This window comes from Schistocerca piceifrons, chromosome 8 (genome assembly GCF_021461385.2).
Source record: "Schistocerca piceifrons isolate TAMUIC-IGC-003096 chromosome 8, iqSchPice1.1, whole genome shotgun sequence".
Lineage (NCBI taxonomy): Eukaryota > Metazoa > Arthropoda > Insecta > Orthoptera > Acrididae > Schistocerca > Schistocerca piceifrons.
The window spans coordinates 127,118,751-127,132,975 of NC_060145.1; the positions used below are offsets into that span (position 1 = coordinate 127,118,751).

Below are 14,225 nucleotides of genomic sequence, written 5' to 3' on the forward strand. Positions count from 1 at the left end.
TCCCATACTAGTGCTATTGTGAAACTATAATGTTCAATAATTAAATAAAGCACTACATGTAAAACCATGCAGTGACAGATGGCCAACCAAAAAACATAATATACAGTGGAATGACAAAGGAAAAGCATATGTATTTTCAAAGACTAAGGTAAGGGTAGTCCAAACAGCTTTACTATATGTGCATCATAATGTTCAGCCTGGCTGATACACAAAATATAACTTCCACTCATTATGGAAAATATCATTATCCAGAATAACACAGAAAGAGAATATCTTGTCAGAAAAACATAGTTGAGAGAAGTTTTACATGTGAGTAGAAACATTTCTTTAGAAGAGTAATGAATCCATAATTAAGTAAGCTATTGACATCAATGAATGTAGTAGGCTTAGTATCAAGTCAGAGAATAAACAGAATTGTCCACACTGAAACATAGCTGCTCTGTCACAGCTGGCACGTAAACACTTTGACAGCTGTGCTAAAAACAAACACACAACACAATGCAAATGCTGCATATGGCAATCTTGATCGCTACCACAGCCCCTTCAAGTAAGTGGAACATCATAAAAAAAAACCTGCAGAGAACTGTACACATCCTCCTGATCTTAATGTGCTCTGTGGAAGCAGGTCTGCATTGAGTGGTGCTTGTGCTTGTGATGAGGCTGATTCAATAGTGCATCAGTCGGCAGTACATATGGGAACATGTATGGTGTTTCGATTCGACTGATGGACACTGTAGAGGGTTTGCCGTTTACTGTTATGTCCTGTGTTCGTACTCCTCTTTGTAAGACATGGTGCGAATATGTGTAAAGTGGCTGCAGTGAGGGCTTAACACCACCTGTATGCAGCATAATGTGCATGCATGTTTCCAAGTCACAATGTACGTGTATGAAGCTGAGTGTTGTGCCACCTCTCAAATCTTTGTGAGGTTGAATACATGCTGTGTGCTCTCTCAACCAATGAATGAAGGCTGGTTGGTCTTGGTCAGAAGGCTGCAGAAAATTTGCATCCATCAATTCTCCAGGAAGCCATAGCACTTCACTGTTCACTTATTCCACTGATGAGGAATCTAATTCTGGTTTGTATACATTTTGGAGACAAAGTAGAATCATCAGTAGAACTGTCATCCTAAAAGTTTCATGACACTTTAGTGTTCTTAGGGAGCCGTGCCAGCATACTATTTGTCTCTTGTCAGCTAGGTGATAACCTGTGGTTTTGTGGTGAACGCTATCACAGAGTTTGGTAAGTTGGGCAAACAGATGGGATTCAAATTGGTAACCACAGACTGTTGTGACATGCAGCAGGAAACCAAAATGAGATATCCAACTTGATAACAAGACATTGGCTTGAATTTATGCAGAAATATTGTAAATTGGCACTGTTTATGGCGAGCTAGTAAAGCAATCAATCATTGCAAGAAGGTAACTTTGATCATTTGATGGTGGTAGAGGACCTAAAACATCGATATGCATGTACACAAATCATTGTGTTTGGTATGTCTCCAACTGGTGCATGCATGTGGCAGGGTACCTTCTTTCATTGACACTGGATGCACACATGAGCCCATTTGCAACAGACTTTTTACACTCCAAGGCAAACGACTATTTCAAGACCAGGCAAAATGATTGTCTGATAACAAGGCGTAGGCACACAGGACTTCCACTTGAAACAGCTCAGTGTAACTTGACATCTGTGACAGGAAAATCGATTAGTTGCAACTCTAAGGCCGATGATGCATCACTCAAGAGACTCTGAAGTCCCTGGTCTTTGTGTTGTGACTTGGCGAGTTTCGAAAAATTTATGGTGCTTGACAGACTGCTGACACAAGAAAAACAATCTGCTATGACACTTTCAATGCCCAAGATGTGCTTCCTATTAGTACTGAACTGGGTGATAAATTCCTAATTACTGTATTGACATGATGAACAATTGTTGTTTTGATGAACAGTGTAGGTGAGTGGCTTATGATCTGTGAAAATGGTGAGCTCTCTTGCTTTTAATTGTGGGCCAAAGAACTTGATTGTCTCAAAGACTGATCATATGCAATCCACTTTTGCTACAATGATGACAGTTATTTGAACAGAAAGCGAGTGGCTGCCATGTGCCATCATGTGATTCTTACAATGCTGCACTGATACCACTCTGGCTTGTGTCTACCACTAACAAAGAGCTTGCATGCCAAGTGTGTGGCATTTGTTATGTACTGTTTTGTTGCTTCAAAGCTAGAGCTCATCATGTATGTCCACTAATTTGAAGAATTCCCTTTGATTTTCGGACAAGCAAGTGCTGCAGTCAGTAGCTGCTGTAATTCAGTCAAACATGACAAATGGCCACAGTAAAAATTACATATACCAAAGAGTAGCCTAATTCTTTAACAGTATTTGCTTGTATAATCTTTAGAATGGCTTCTACTTTTTCTGGCAATGGTAGAGTGCCTGAAGAGGAAATATTGTGGCCCAGATATTTAATTTGTGACTGGCCAAACACACTTTTAGCAGTGTTCAGAAACACTGTGCAGCTCTAAGGATTTAAATTGTTCAATTTGGTGTTGTTGGTGCCTTTCTGTAGTGGCCGAAAAGACAAGGATGTTGTCCAGACCGGCAAGAAAGAATGGTAGTCACTGCAGTATTGAGTCAATGAACCTTTGCCATGACCGTGCAGTGTTACATAGGCCAAATGTCGTATAAAGACTCTCAAATAACCAAATGGATGATAGCTGTTTTAGGAATTTCCTCTTCTGCCACCAGGATCTTAATGAAAGCCTTAACACAATGAAGCACATTGAACACATTTGTGCTACATACAGGATAACTGTAAGCCCACAGCAGGGATACCAGATTATGGTTTGGCATGAAATGCTCGACAGTTGTGTAGCCACATGGGTGCCGTGCACCACACTTCTTACACTCAAGATGGAGAGGAGACAAAATGAGCTATACAGTGGGCGAATAATGCCATTGTTGATTATGGAATTGAACTCTACCTTCACAGTGACCAGACAGACAGGAGCCAATTGTCTAGGTCCTCACAAGATAGGTGGACCATGGCAGTCTTAATATGGTAAACACTTCTATGACGTACCTCTTTAGGAGCTCCAGGAGGTTGCATCAAGGTTGGAAACTACTGCATCAGACCTGCATACTCACGACTTGTCACTTGGGACAAGCTTGGCAGTGTGCCATGCTGCACTGAGCCAGAAATCCATACCAGTCAGCCCAGTGATGCTATCAACAACTCTAGAGTTCACCATGTCTGGCAACAGATGGTAGTACACCAGGAAGTCTGCTCCAATAATCAGTTCCCTGAAGTCAGCTATCATGAAGTCCCATGAGAAGACATGGCACATTCTCAAATCTAATTCAAATTGCTGTGTACTATACATTAATATCAAAGAATTGTTGCCACAGACAAGCAGACCAAAGTCAGTGCTCGGCTACCATGTAACAAAGTATGTGGAAATATGCACAAGTATGGTCCAGTGTCCACCATGGATTTCTGACCTGACCTTTGATCACTGATGAACGGGTGCTGTGACTCTACTCAGGAGTTGGTTGTTGCTCTTACGTCCAACGGCCATGTGCAAGGTGGCACGCACATCTTCTATGATACCAACAAATGGACTGTTGTTCTGTATCAGGAGTCAAACAGTTTGTTAAGGAACACCTACGTAACCTGTCACAGTAGTTTCTCCAGTCATTGCTGATTTATTTCATTAACACATTGAGCTTGGCTGCAAGAGAATCATAGCTTGCACATGTAACCAGCGGTGCTTATACAATGTTACAAAGTGCTGTCACTGTACCAATAGAAGTGAGAGTCATGGCATCTTGTATTTTATCAGCCAGGTCTGCGACTGTGTTTAAAGGCATCTCAACCAGTGACACTATAATAGCTTTGACTTGTGACATTAGGTGGCTCCTTAACAAGGTACGTAGTAGGTTGTCATAGTATATTGCTGGTATCAACTTTGCCTCTCGAATGTCTGTGGAACTGTGAGGGCTTCCAGTCACCGATGTCTTCTTGTGTCAAAACCTGGCATATGCATTCTTCCTGTGAGGCAGAGACTCTGTGGATAAGATTGGCCTTGAGCTTTTCACAGGAGCTAGTTGCAGGAGGCATTATTATCATGTCCTCAACTTCTGTAGCAAAATGGTTATCCAGTTGACTGAACACTATAGTAAACTTCCTGAAATCTGTAGATGATTCAGCATAATGGAAACTTCCTTCAACTTGGGGTACCACAGTTCAGGGTTAAGCAGCCAGAAAGGCAGAAATCGCACATCAAGTCTGGACACTGTCGCAGTCAATTCGTCTTGGGTCACCAGTTTCAGAAGGCTGGGGGTAAGGGCTATCCGAACAAATTGATTATATGTGTGGTATAATGTTCAACCTAGGTATAACTTCCGTGCATCATAGACAATATCTTTACTCGGAATAAATGTCTTGTTAGGGGAACACAGTTGAGAGAAGTTTTACAAACAAATAGAAAAATCTCTTTAGATGAGTAATAAATCCATAACTAAGTAAGCTGTCGACATGAGTAAATATAGCAGGCATAGTATCAAGTCAGATAACAAACAGAATTGCCCATGCTGAATCACAGGGCCTCGGGTGGCATTGCAGAAACACTTTGACAGCTGCAGTAAAAACAGAACAGAACACAATGCAGCAGATTGCAATCTCTGTCACATACAGCATGGTGATGGTGATGTTGCAATGCAAATAGTATGAACATATTTGAGTAAATGGTGTTGAGAAAGGGCATAGGTAAGTGTAGGACATTTTTTGACAGAGATTGATTCTACAAGCTTTGCAGGATGGAAGTGTATGGTGGATGGGCAATCTTCATCTCCACAATTCAGAGAAGCTGGTGCCCAAGAATAAGTATCCAGATAGTGTTTACAATAAAGTAATCATTAAAATCAAGAACAGTAGTGTACAGGACGCTCTGCCACTGGGCAGTCACACTTTCCTGTGACCCCAGTTTGCCAGTGGCCATTAAGATGAGTGGATAACTAGATGTTGGGTCATATCCCTCTAAAAAGTCATGCAGGAAGTGTAGTAAAGTTCGTATATGGTTTAAATGCAATCACAGTTAGCATTGTCTTTTATGAGACAGGCTAAATCAGCAACACAACTGCAGTATGATGTGATGGGAGACATCTTGGTTAAGTTTTGCAACTGCGACTTTCCAATTGATATGAACCATGCAATATTGGATTGTGAGAAGCTGTGGAAAAAATGTCAAGGTTATTTTGTTAATTTGGAGTTTTCAGGAATACTATTTTAATGTGGATGTTCCTTGTTTGAGGGCATGATAAAAGGTAGTTGCCAGTCACAAATAATCTGCTTCATCTGTTCCAGTTTACTGTAGCGACAAACCCTAATGGAATTACAATAAGAGTTCACAGAGGGTGCAGAAGTTCTTTAATCTGCCTCACATTTACTGAGAATTATTCACATAGCAAACAGACCCACATGACTTGAAACAAAAAGAGTAAGGGAATAGGTGCAAAGAATTACAGATCAATCTCGATAACTCGCCTCCCCCAATGAACCGTGGACCTTGCATGGTACAGTCGCTTGTGTGCCACAACAATTTGGACAGCGTACCATAGGTGCAAGCACAGTCGAGGGGTATCTGTTGAGAGACCATACAAGTGTGTGGTTCCTGAAGAGGAGCACCAGCCTTTTCAGTAGTTGCATGAACAACAGTGAAGATGATTCACTGATCTGGCCCTGTAACATCATCCAACATGGCCTTGCCATGCTGATACTGTAAATGGCTGAAAAGCAAGGGGAAACTACAAGGGGAAAATACAGCCATTACTTTTTCCCGAGGGCATGCAGCTCTACTGCATGGTTAAATGATGATAGCATCCTCCTGGGTGACGTATTCCATCTGGGCAAGTATTACTCAGGAGGATGTCATCAGGAAAAAAATAAAACTGTATACTGCGAATCGGAGTATGGAGTGTTAGATCCCTTAATTGGGTACACAGGTTAGAAAATTTAAAAAGGGAAACGGATCAGCTGAAGATAGATGTAATGGGGATTAGTGAAGTTTGGTGGCAGGATGAACAGGACTTCTGGTCAGATGAGTTTAAAGTTACAAATACAAACTCAAATAGAGGTAATGCAGGAGTAGGTCTAACAACAAATAAGAAAATATGAATGTGGGTAAACTACTATGAGCAGCATAGTGAATGCATTATTGTAGCCATGGTAGACATAAAGCCAACATCCACCACAACAGTACAAGTTTATAAGCCAACTAGACCCACAGTCGATGAAGACATTGAAAGAATATATGGTGAAACAAACTAAATTATTTAGATAATCAAGGGAGAGGAAAACTTAATTGTGATGGGTGACTGGATATAGAAGTAGAAAGAGGAAGAAAAGGAAAAATAATTGGAAAATGTGGTCTGTGGAAAGGTATGAAAGAAGGAGCTGCCTGGTATAATTTTTAACCATCACTAGCACTTGATTTAAAGATTGTAAAAGAATGTTGTCTCATTGGAAGAGATCTGTAGGCACCAAAGGTTTCAGATTGATTATATAATGGTAAGACAGAGATTTCAGAACCAGATTTTAAACTGTAATATGTTTCTAGGTCCAGATCACAATTTATTGGTTATAAACTGTCAATTAAAACTGAAGACATTGCAAAAACATAGGAAATTAAGGAGATACGATCAGGATAAGTTTAAAGACACAGAAGTTGATGAGAATTTCATAGGTAGCATTAGGAAATGATTGGGACTGGAACAGAGAAAAGGAATACAGCAGAAGATGAATGGGTACCTTTGAGAGATGAAATAGGAAGGCAGCAAAGGATCAAATAGGTAAAAAGACAACACCTGGTTGAAATCCTTGGATTTAACTGATGAAAGAAGAATAGATAAAAATGCAGCAAATGAAGCAGGTGAAAGGGAATACAAATGGCTAAAGAATGAGATTGACAGGAAGTGCAAAAATGGCTCAACAGGTATGGCTAGATGACAGATTAAGGATTTAGACACATATGTAAATAATGGAAAGATCAATACCACCTGTAGGAAAATTAAAGAGGCTTTTGAAGAAAATGGAAGCAATTGTATAAATATCAAGAGCTCAGACAGAAAACCTGTACTAAGCAACGAAGGGAAAGCTAAACGATGGGAAGGAGTATATAGAGGGTCTGCACAAGGGAAATGAACAATAGTACAGAAAGGAAAGAGGATATAGATGCAGATGAGACAAGAGATGTGATATTGTGAGAAGAATTTGCCAAAACAGTGAAAGGCCTAAGTCAAAACAATGCTCCTGTAGTAGACAACATCCTGCCTGAACTACTGAGATCCTTGGAAGAGCCAGCCATGACAAAACCATTCCACCAGTTGTGCAAGGCATATGAGACAAGTGAAATAACCTCAGACCTCAAACCATTTCCAAAGAAAGCAAATACTTACATATGTGAATATTACAGAATTATCAGTGTAATGTGTCACTGTTGAAAGATAGTAACATGAAATATTTAAAGAAGAATGGAAAAACTGGTAGAATCCAACTGAGGGTAAATCAGTTTGGTTTCCAAAGAAATGGAAGAACATTCAAAAGTATACAGACTCTATGACTTATCTTAGAAAACAGATTAAGGAAAGGCAAACCTGTGTTTATTGCTTTTGTAGATTTGGAAAAAGTTTCTGATAATGTTCACTAGAATACACCTTTTGAAATTACAAGGGTAGTAGGGGTAAAATAAAAGGAGCAAAAGGTTATATACAACTTGTACAGAAACTAGACGGCAGTTATATGAGTCAAGGGACATGAAAGAGAACCAGTGGTTGAGAAGGGAGCAAGACAGAGTTGCAGCCCATCCCTGGTGTTATTCAAGCAGAACATTGAGGAATCAATAAAGGAAACCAACAAAATTGGAGAATGAACTAAAGTTCAGGAAGAAGAAATAAAAACTGAGTTTTTCCAATGACACTGCAAGTCTGTCAGAGACTTACAGAGTGTGTGTGTGTGTGTGTGTGTGTGTGTGTGTGTGTGTGTTCTGGTTCTGACAAAGGATATTGTGTGAAAATTAGGAGAACTCCCCAGCAGCCTAAAACTGTGTATCGGACTGGTATTTGAACCTGAAACCTTGCCATTCATGGGCAACACTCTTACCAGCTTAGCTATCCATGCATGACTCACAACCGCGTGGGATTAGCCGAGCAGTCTAAGGCGCTGCAGTCATGGACTGTGCAGCTGGTCCTGGTGGAGGTTCGAGTCCTCCCTCAGGCATGGGGGTGTGTGTTTGTCCTTAGGATAATTTAGGTTAAGTAGTGTGTAAGCTTAGGGATTGATGACCTTAGCAGTTAAGTCCCACAAGATTTCACACACACACACACACACACACACACACACACACACGACTCACAACTTTCCCCCACAACTTCACTTCTGCCAGTATATCTCCCCTACTTTCCAAACCTCATGCACGTTCTTATGAATACCTTGCTGGACTAGCACTCCTGGAAGGTACCAATGTGTGGAGGAAAGCTTCTGTAAGGTTTGGAAAATAGGAAAGAGGTACTGAAAGAAATGAAGTTGTAAGGGCAAGTAGTGGATCATGCAAAGATCTTAAGAGTGTTTCCCATGAATGGCAAGGTTTCAGGCTTGAGTTCTGGTGCAGTGCGTAGTTTTAATCTGCCATGAAGTTTTGAAACAGTGCAGACTCTGCTACGCAGTGAAAGATTAATTCTGGTAACCCGGCATTTTCTGCAATTTTTATGTCCTTGAGACAGTTCAACATCTCTTCTATTTGATGAGTAGTGATCTGTCCTCCTATATATATTACCTTCCATTCTGGATTTTCTATTATTACTATTAGTTTAATTATTATCAGCTTTAGTTTCTTCCCTGATCAATTCAATAAAGTAACTTCAGCATCAGGTTTACAACCAAATTCTCATATCATCATCATTCAAAATCTCATCAACAATGTTGAGTTTGTTTATATACCTAATAAGTGGCTCTACTTGGTGAGATGTCGTCTTTATTTTTTCTTTGTAGACACTTTGTGAGGATCATTAAATTAGTATTTAGCTCGTTTATAGTTTATGAATCAAAGCTTATTGTCAAAAGCACAATCATTTGGGTTATCAAATGAAATTTGCAACCAGATTGACCTTTTGGTAGGGATGGTACAGCATGTTATCTTGGATGGAGAGTCATTGTCAGATGTACAAGAAACTTCGGATGTGCCCCAAAGAGGTGTGTTGGGACCCTTTCTGTTAATGTATTAATGACCTTGCAGACAATACTGATAGTGACCTGAGACTTTTTGCAGATGATGCAGTTGTCTATAATTATGTACTTTCTGAAAGAAGTTGCATAAATATTCAGTCAGATCTTGATAAGCTTTCAAAGTGGTGCAAAGACTGGCAACCTGCTTTAAATGTTCAAAAATGTACAACTGTGTACTTCACAAAATGAAAAACACAGTATTCTATGATTATAACATCAATGAGTCGCTGGTGGAATCGGCCAACTCACAGAAACAGCTGGATGTAACATTTTGTGTGGATATGAAATGAAATGATCACACAGGCTCAATCGTGGTAAAGCAGGTGGTAGGCTTCAGTTTATTGGTAGAATACTGGGGAAGTGCAACAGGGGATACTGAATGTATATCGAGAAGGGCAGCATGAATGGTCATAGAACTGTCGAACTGTCTGATCCAAGGGAGAGTGCTGCAGAGACACTGAAGAAACTGAACTGGTAGACTCTTGAAGACAGATGTACACTGTTCCAAAAAAGTCTACTAACAAAGTTTCAAGAACTGGCTGTAAATGATGACTCTGGGAATATACTACAACCGCCTACAAATTGCTCACATAGGAATTGTGAGGATATGATCAGAATACTTACAGCACACACAGAGGCATTCAAACAGTCGTTCTTCCTGCACTCGATATGTAAATGGAATGGGAAGAAATCCTAACAACTGGTACAACTGGATGTACCCTCTACCATGCACTTCACACTGGTTTGCAGAGTATAGCTGTAGATGTAGATTCATGAAAAATGTACAGGTTTTGATAACTCAGAAGGTATCCTGAAACCTTATTCAGAATGAAACCTGATGTGTTCTTCAGCTTTGACTTTAAAGATAAGACTGCATAAAAAAAGATTCAAATTACCTACCAGTTATAGCGTCCCCAGTGCTACATTACGAAAAGACTTAAAAAACAGTATTTATAAAGAAGAGACATTTAAAAATTGAATAATATATTTTTATCATGTAGCCGTAAAATAATAATTTCTCTGTCCAAGTTTCAAATGCAAAGAAATAATTTATAACAAAATGATCTAAAGAGACGACAAGATACGCTCTTTTGTTATTTTTTTTTTAGTCGACTTCACTTCTTCACTTGTCTTGATGATGTATAGGCGGACATCTTGCGAGTGCTGGCAAATGTAAGCATATTTGTATGAGTTACGCAGATAATATATTAATTGAATATTATTGTGCACTTTTAATTTGTAAGAGGTGATCCCGATTTCATGTCCGCCTTCCTTGAATTAACCTGCATTCAAGTAATTTACAGTTCAACAATCGCAGCGGCCGATGCAGCCAACGACGCCATTATGTGGCGATACTAACTTATGAAAAATTTGCGGAAGCGGAAAACTCGCCCGCTATTAACATAATATTAATTTTTCTCCACAGCCGCCCGACGTTGCAGAAAATACTTAGCTTTAAGATTCTTATTTTCAGTACCACAGCCGAGACCCAGAGCCAGGTCTCTGACTACAATACAATGGTTAACGGAGGTAAGAAAAATACTCTCGCGCGTATGTGGGCCGCAATTTTAATTAATAACTAAAGATTTCTTGCTTTAAAGTGAACTGACTAGCCGAGGAAATTAATATGAAAAGTTTATTACATTGTACAACTTATATGCTCATGTTTTAAGATTCAGCGAGTCTAACATTCATTAACGTAATAAATAATTTAAGATTAATATTGTTAAAAAGGAGAACTTCAGGAAAGCATTTAATCGTAAAATCAAAATTAAATGAAATATCATTTTTATTAAGGCCCACCACGTAAGTAGGCAACAATCAAAAAATAATAATATATATTAAATTACGACGGCCGACGGACGCGAGATTGGCGCCGCAACTTTGGGGCCTGATCAAAGAAAATATGAAATTTACTAAATCTGACTCTATTGTAATGAATGTAATTATGTATGTGTCTAATTGTTGTAAAATATTAATGCTTATATGAATTCTTTTACATGTACAACAACAAAACCACACCCTGAGGAGATCTGGAGAAGAAAAAGTGTAGAAAAGAAAAAGAATTGCGAGAAAGAAAAATAAGTAAGGTAAGGCCTATTGTGCAAGCATCCTGTGTAGCTCTGTGCGGAATATCGAACCCATGTGCACATGAGATACCTTCGGTGTTTTGTGTATTTACGTGTTTATTTTTGGAGGGGATAATTATCCGTTTTGTTTATTTATATGTTTATTTTTGGAGGGGATAATTATTCGTTTTGTTTATTTATATGTTTATTTTTGGAGGGGATAATTATTCGTGTGTGTATCAGTGTTAAAGATTCGTCAGTGACTTAAAGTGAATTTATTATGGGTAAGATAGGACAAGCTAAAGCATCCGTACCAGACGAATAAAATTTTGTTAATATGGAAAGTGAGGGTCATTTGCAATACGCAAACGAATCCCTAGCCACCGCCTCGGGTAACATAATTTCCGGAGCGGGGGGCGAGGATCTGTGGACGGTGAATGACGCTCCACAGCAGAATGGGAATGGAGTAACAACTCCACTGCCTGGGCAGGGGGGCCAATCGAGTCCTATAGTTCAATTCTTTTATCTTGGCGGCTCGCGCATGCCCGCCCAGACGTGGGAGATTGCTGCGTTGCCAGTTGCACACGACGCACGCGCCAATAGAAGCAGCGCCATAGTATAGCATAGTTCGCAAGCTTACGTTTAGGGGGGAGCGCGCAGTTCATGAAGTAAAGCCAACACGGCTGCATTAACCCTTTCGCTGCTACAGAGACGTGCTCCCCGGATTCCGCGCTGTGGGCGATTTTGTCACTGCACTGCTCGCCTGTGCAGACACATGGTGTTCCGACTCCTTTGACACTCTTTATCATTCGATTTCACAAAAACTATTTGGCTCAAAAATTAGATTTTTACCTATCTTCTTGACTGATACCTTCCCCCCATAAATGACTTAATTTTGTTTCGATGTTCAACGCAGTTATTATGCAGCATTAAATATAGTAAACCATTGCACGAAATTTTGAAGAGTTTGCAGAGGTAAAGTCCATAGAGTATACTTTCCGTATGGTCGATTTTAGTTGCCACAATGTTGAGAATGAAATGTGGACAAGATACCTATATATTTCATTTAATTTAAGTACCACATAAGTGTCGTATGTAATATTGAGAAATATTCCACCTTTCGCGACTGTAACAAAAGTTTTACTTACACTGGGCACGTTTGGCTTTATTTTAAAGCACTTCAATCAATCAAAAGGAAGTAGACAAAATACATTAAACAAAACTGCAGACTTACAAAAACATTAGGACTTGAATATACCGTCTGACAGTGAAGTGCTCAGAGCTATGTCAAATAAAATTTTGTGTGTGGCACACACAAACAGCATTTATTTGCTAAAACACTGATCAGCCGACACAAACGTTGAATATTGTGTTACCGCAGCACAAAACTACGAAAGGTGACTTGGCAATGGAGGAGACAAAATACTGTCCACTGAAGATGCTTCAAAAGAGAGAAACGCGTCTGGTCTAAATAAGTCGCTTATTACAATTGCAGAAGAGGAATATATTTCAATACCATAGGTAAAACTGCGACTGCCGAACAAAAACAAGAAAGAGAACATGAGTACCATTGTGTATGTACCATACCTTTCATCGATTGAAGCGCCTGGTGTAAATAAAACTTTTATTACAGTCGCGAAAGATGGAATATTTCTCAATATTACATACGACACCTATGTGGTACTTAAATTAAATGAGATATTGTTATACAGTAAATTTTATATGAAATTTAGGTATCTTGTCCACATTTCATTCTCAACATTGTGGCAACTAAAATCGACCATACGGAAAGTATACGCTATGGACTTTTACCTCTGCAAACTCTTCAAAATTCTGTGCAATGGTTTACTACATTTAATGCTGCACAATAACTGCGTTGAACATCGAAACAAAATTTAGTCATTTGTGGGGGGGAAGGCATCAGTCAAGATGATGTGTAAAAATCAAATTTTTGGGCCAAATAGTTTTTGTGAAATCGAATGATAAAGTGTGTCAAAGCAGTCGGAACACCATGTGTCTGCACAGGCAAGCAGTGCAGTGATGACAAAATCGCGCACAGTGCAGAATGCGGGGAACACGTGTCTGCAGCAGCCAAAGGGTTAATTAAGAGACAAAGCACTAGAAATTTCAAAAAACTCCATTCAAACGAATAAAATTCTTGAAGTAAGACATTTCGATATTGTTTTTAAATAAAGAAAAATTTATGCACCACACAAGGTTTGAACTCATAACTTTTCACTTCGTAGCTCAGCACTTTAACCCTTACGCTAACGCAGCTCATGTGGCAGTAGTACTCCATAAATATTCTAATATGTCAAGCAAAATACTGACGAACACTATTGGTATGACTATGAATTACTCATGCTTCGTCGAAGTTCAATAGGAAATAAACAATTACCGCTGTTCTTTATTGCGAAAAAGAGGTTCGTGAGATTGATACAAACACCTTCCCCTGTTATCGTCTGAATTAGGAGTCTTATTGCTTGTTTGGTTTAATTAATTAATATAATATGAAGCAATTGGTATAAAGAACACTTTTTCAAAACTTTCTATAAAAGAAAGTCTGCTATCAAGACATGGCTTTTGTTCTATTACTTTATTTATGACTGAACGTTTCTAAAACTGAAGAAACTCGTCCGTGCCCTGCACTGCAGCGAGATCTGGCAACGTCGTTCTCTGTTCATTGGCTGACTGTGTTTTGTGACGTCAGATGCGCAGAACGAACCTAAACTCGGCCGCCAAGATATATGACGCGCACTTTAGATTAAGCAGGGCACCAGTATGCTCACCGATTGCAGACCCTTTTGCTGAATTTCTGCGTAGGCTCGAAGAAAGAGATAGGGAAAGAGACGAAAAACTGGCTCAGATGCTACGTGTGC

The 14,225-nt window shown here is 39.4% G+C and overlaps 1 protein-coding gene across 1 annotated transcript in view; it reads right to left on the reverse strand.

The window, feature by feature from the left end:
* LOC124712120 (Meckel syndrome type 1 protein) overlaps positions 1-14,225 on the reverse strand; it is a 128,496-nt gene that overhangs the window by 61,321 nt on the left and 52,950 nt on the right. The gene's annotated exons all lie outside the window — the stretch shown is intronic.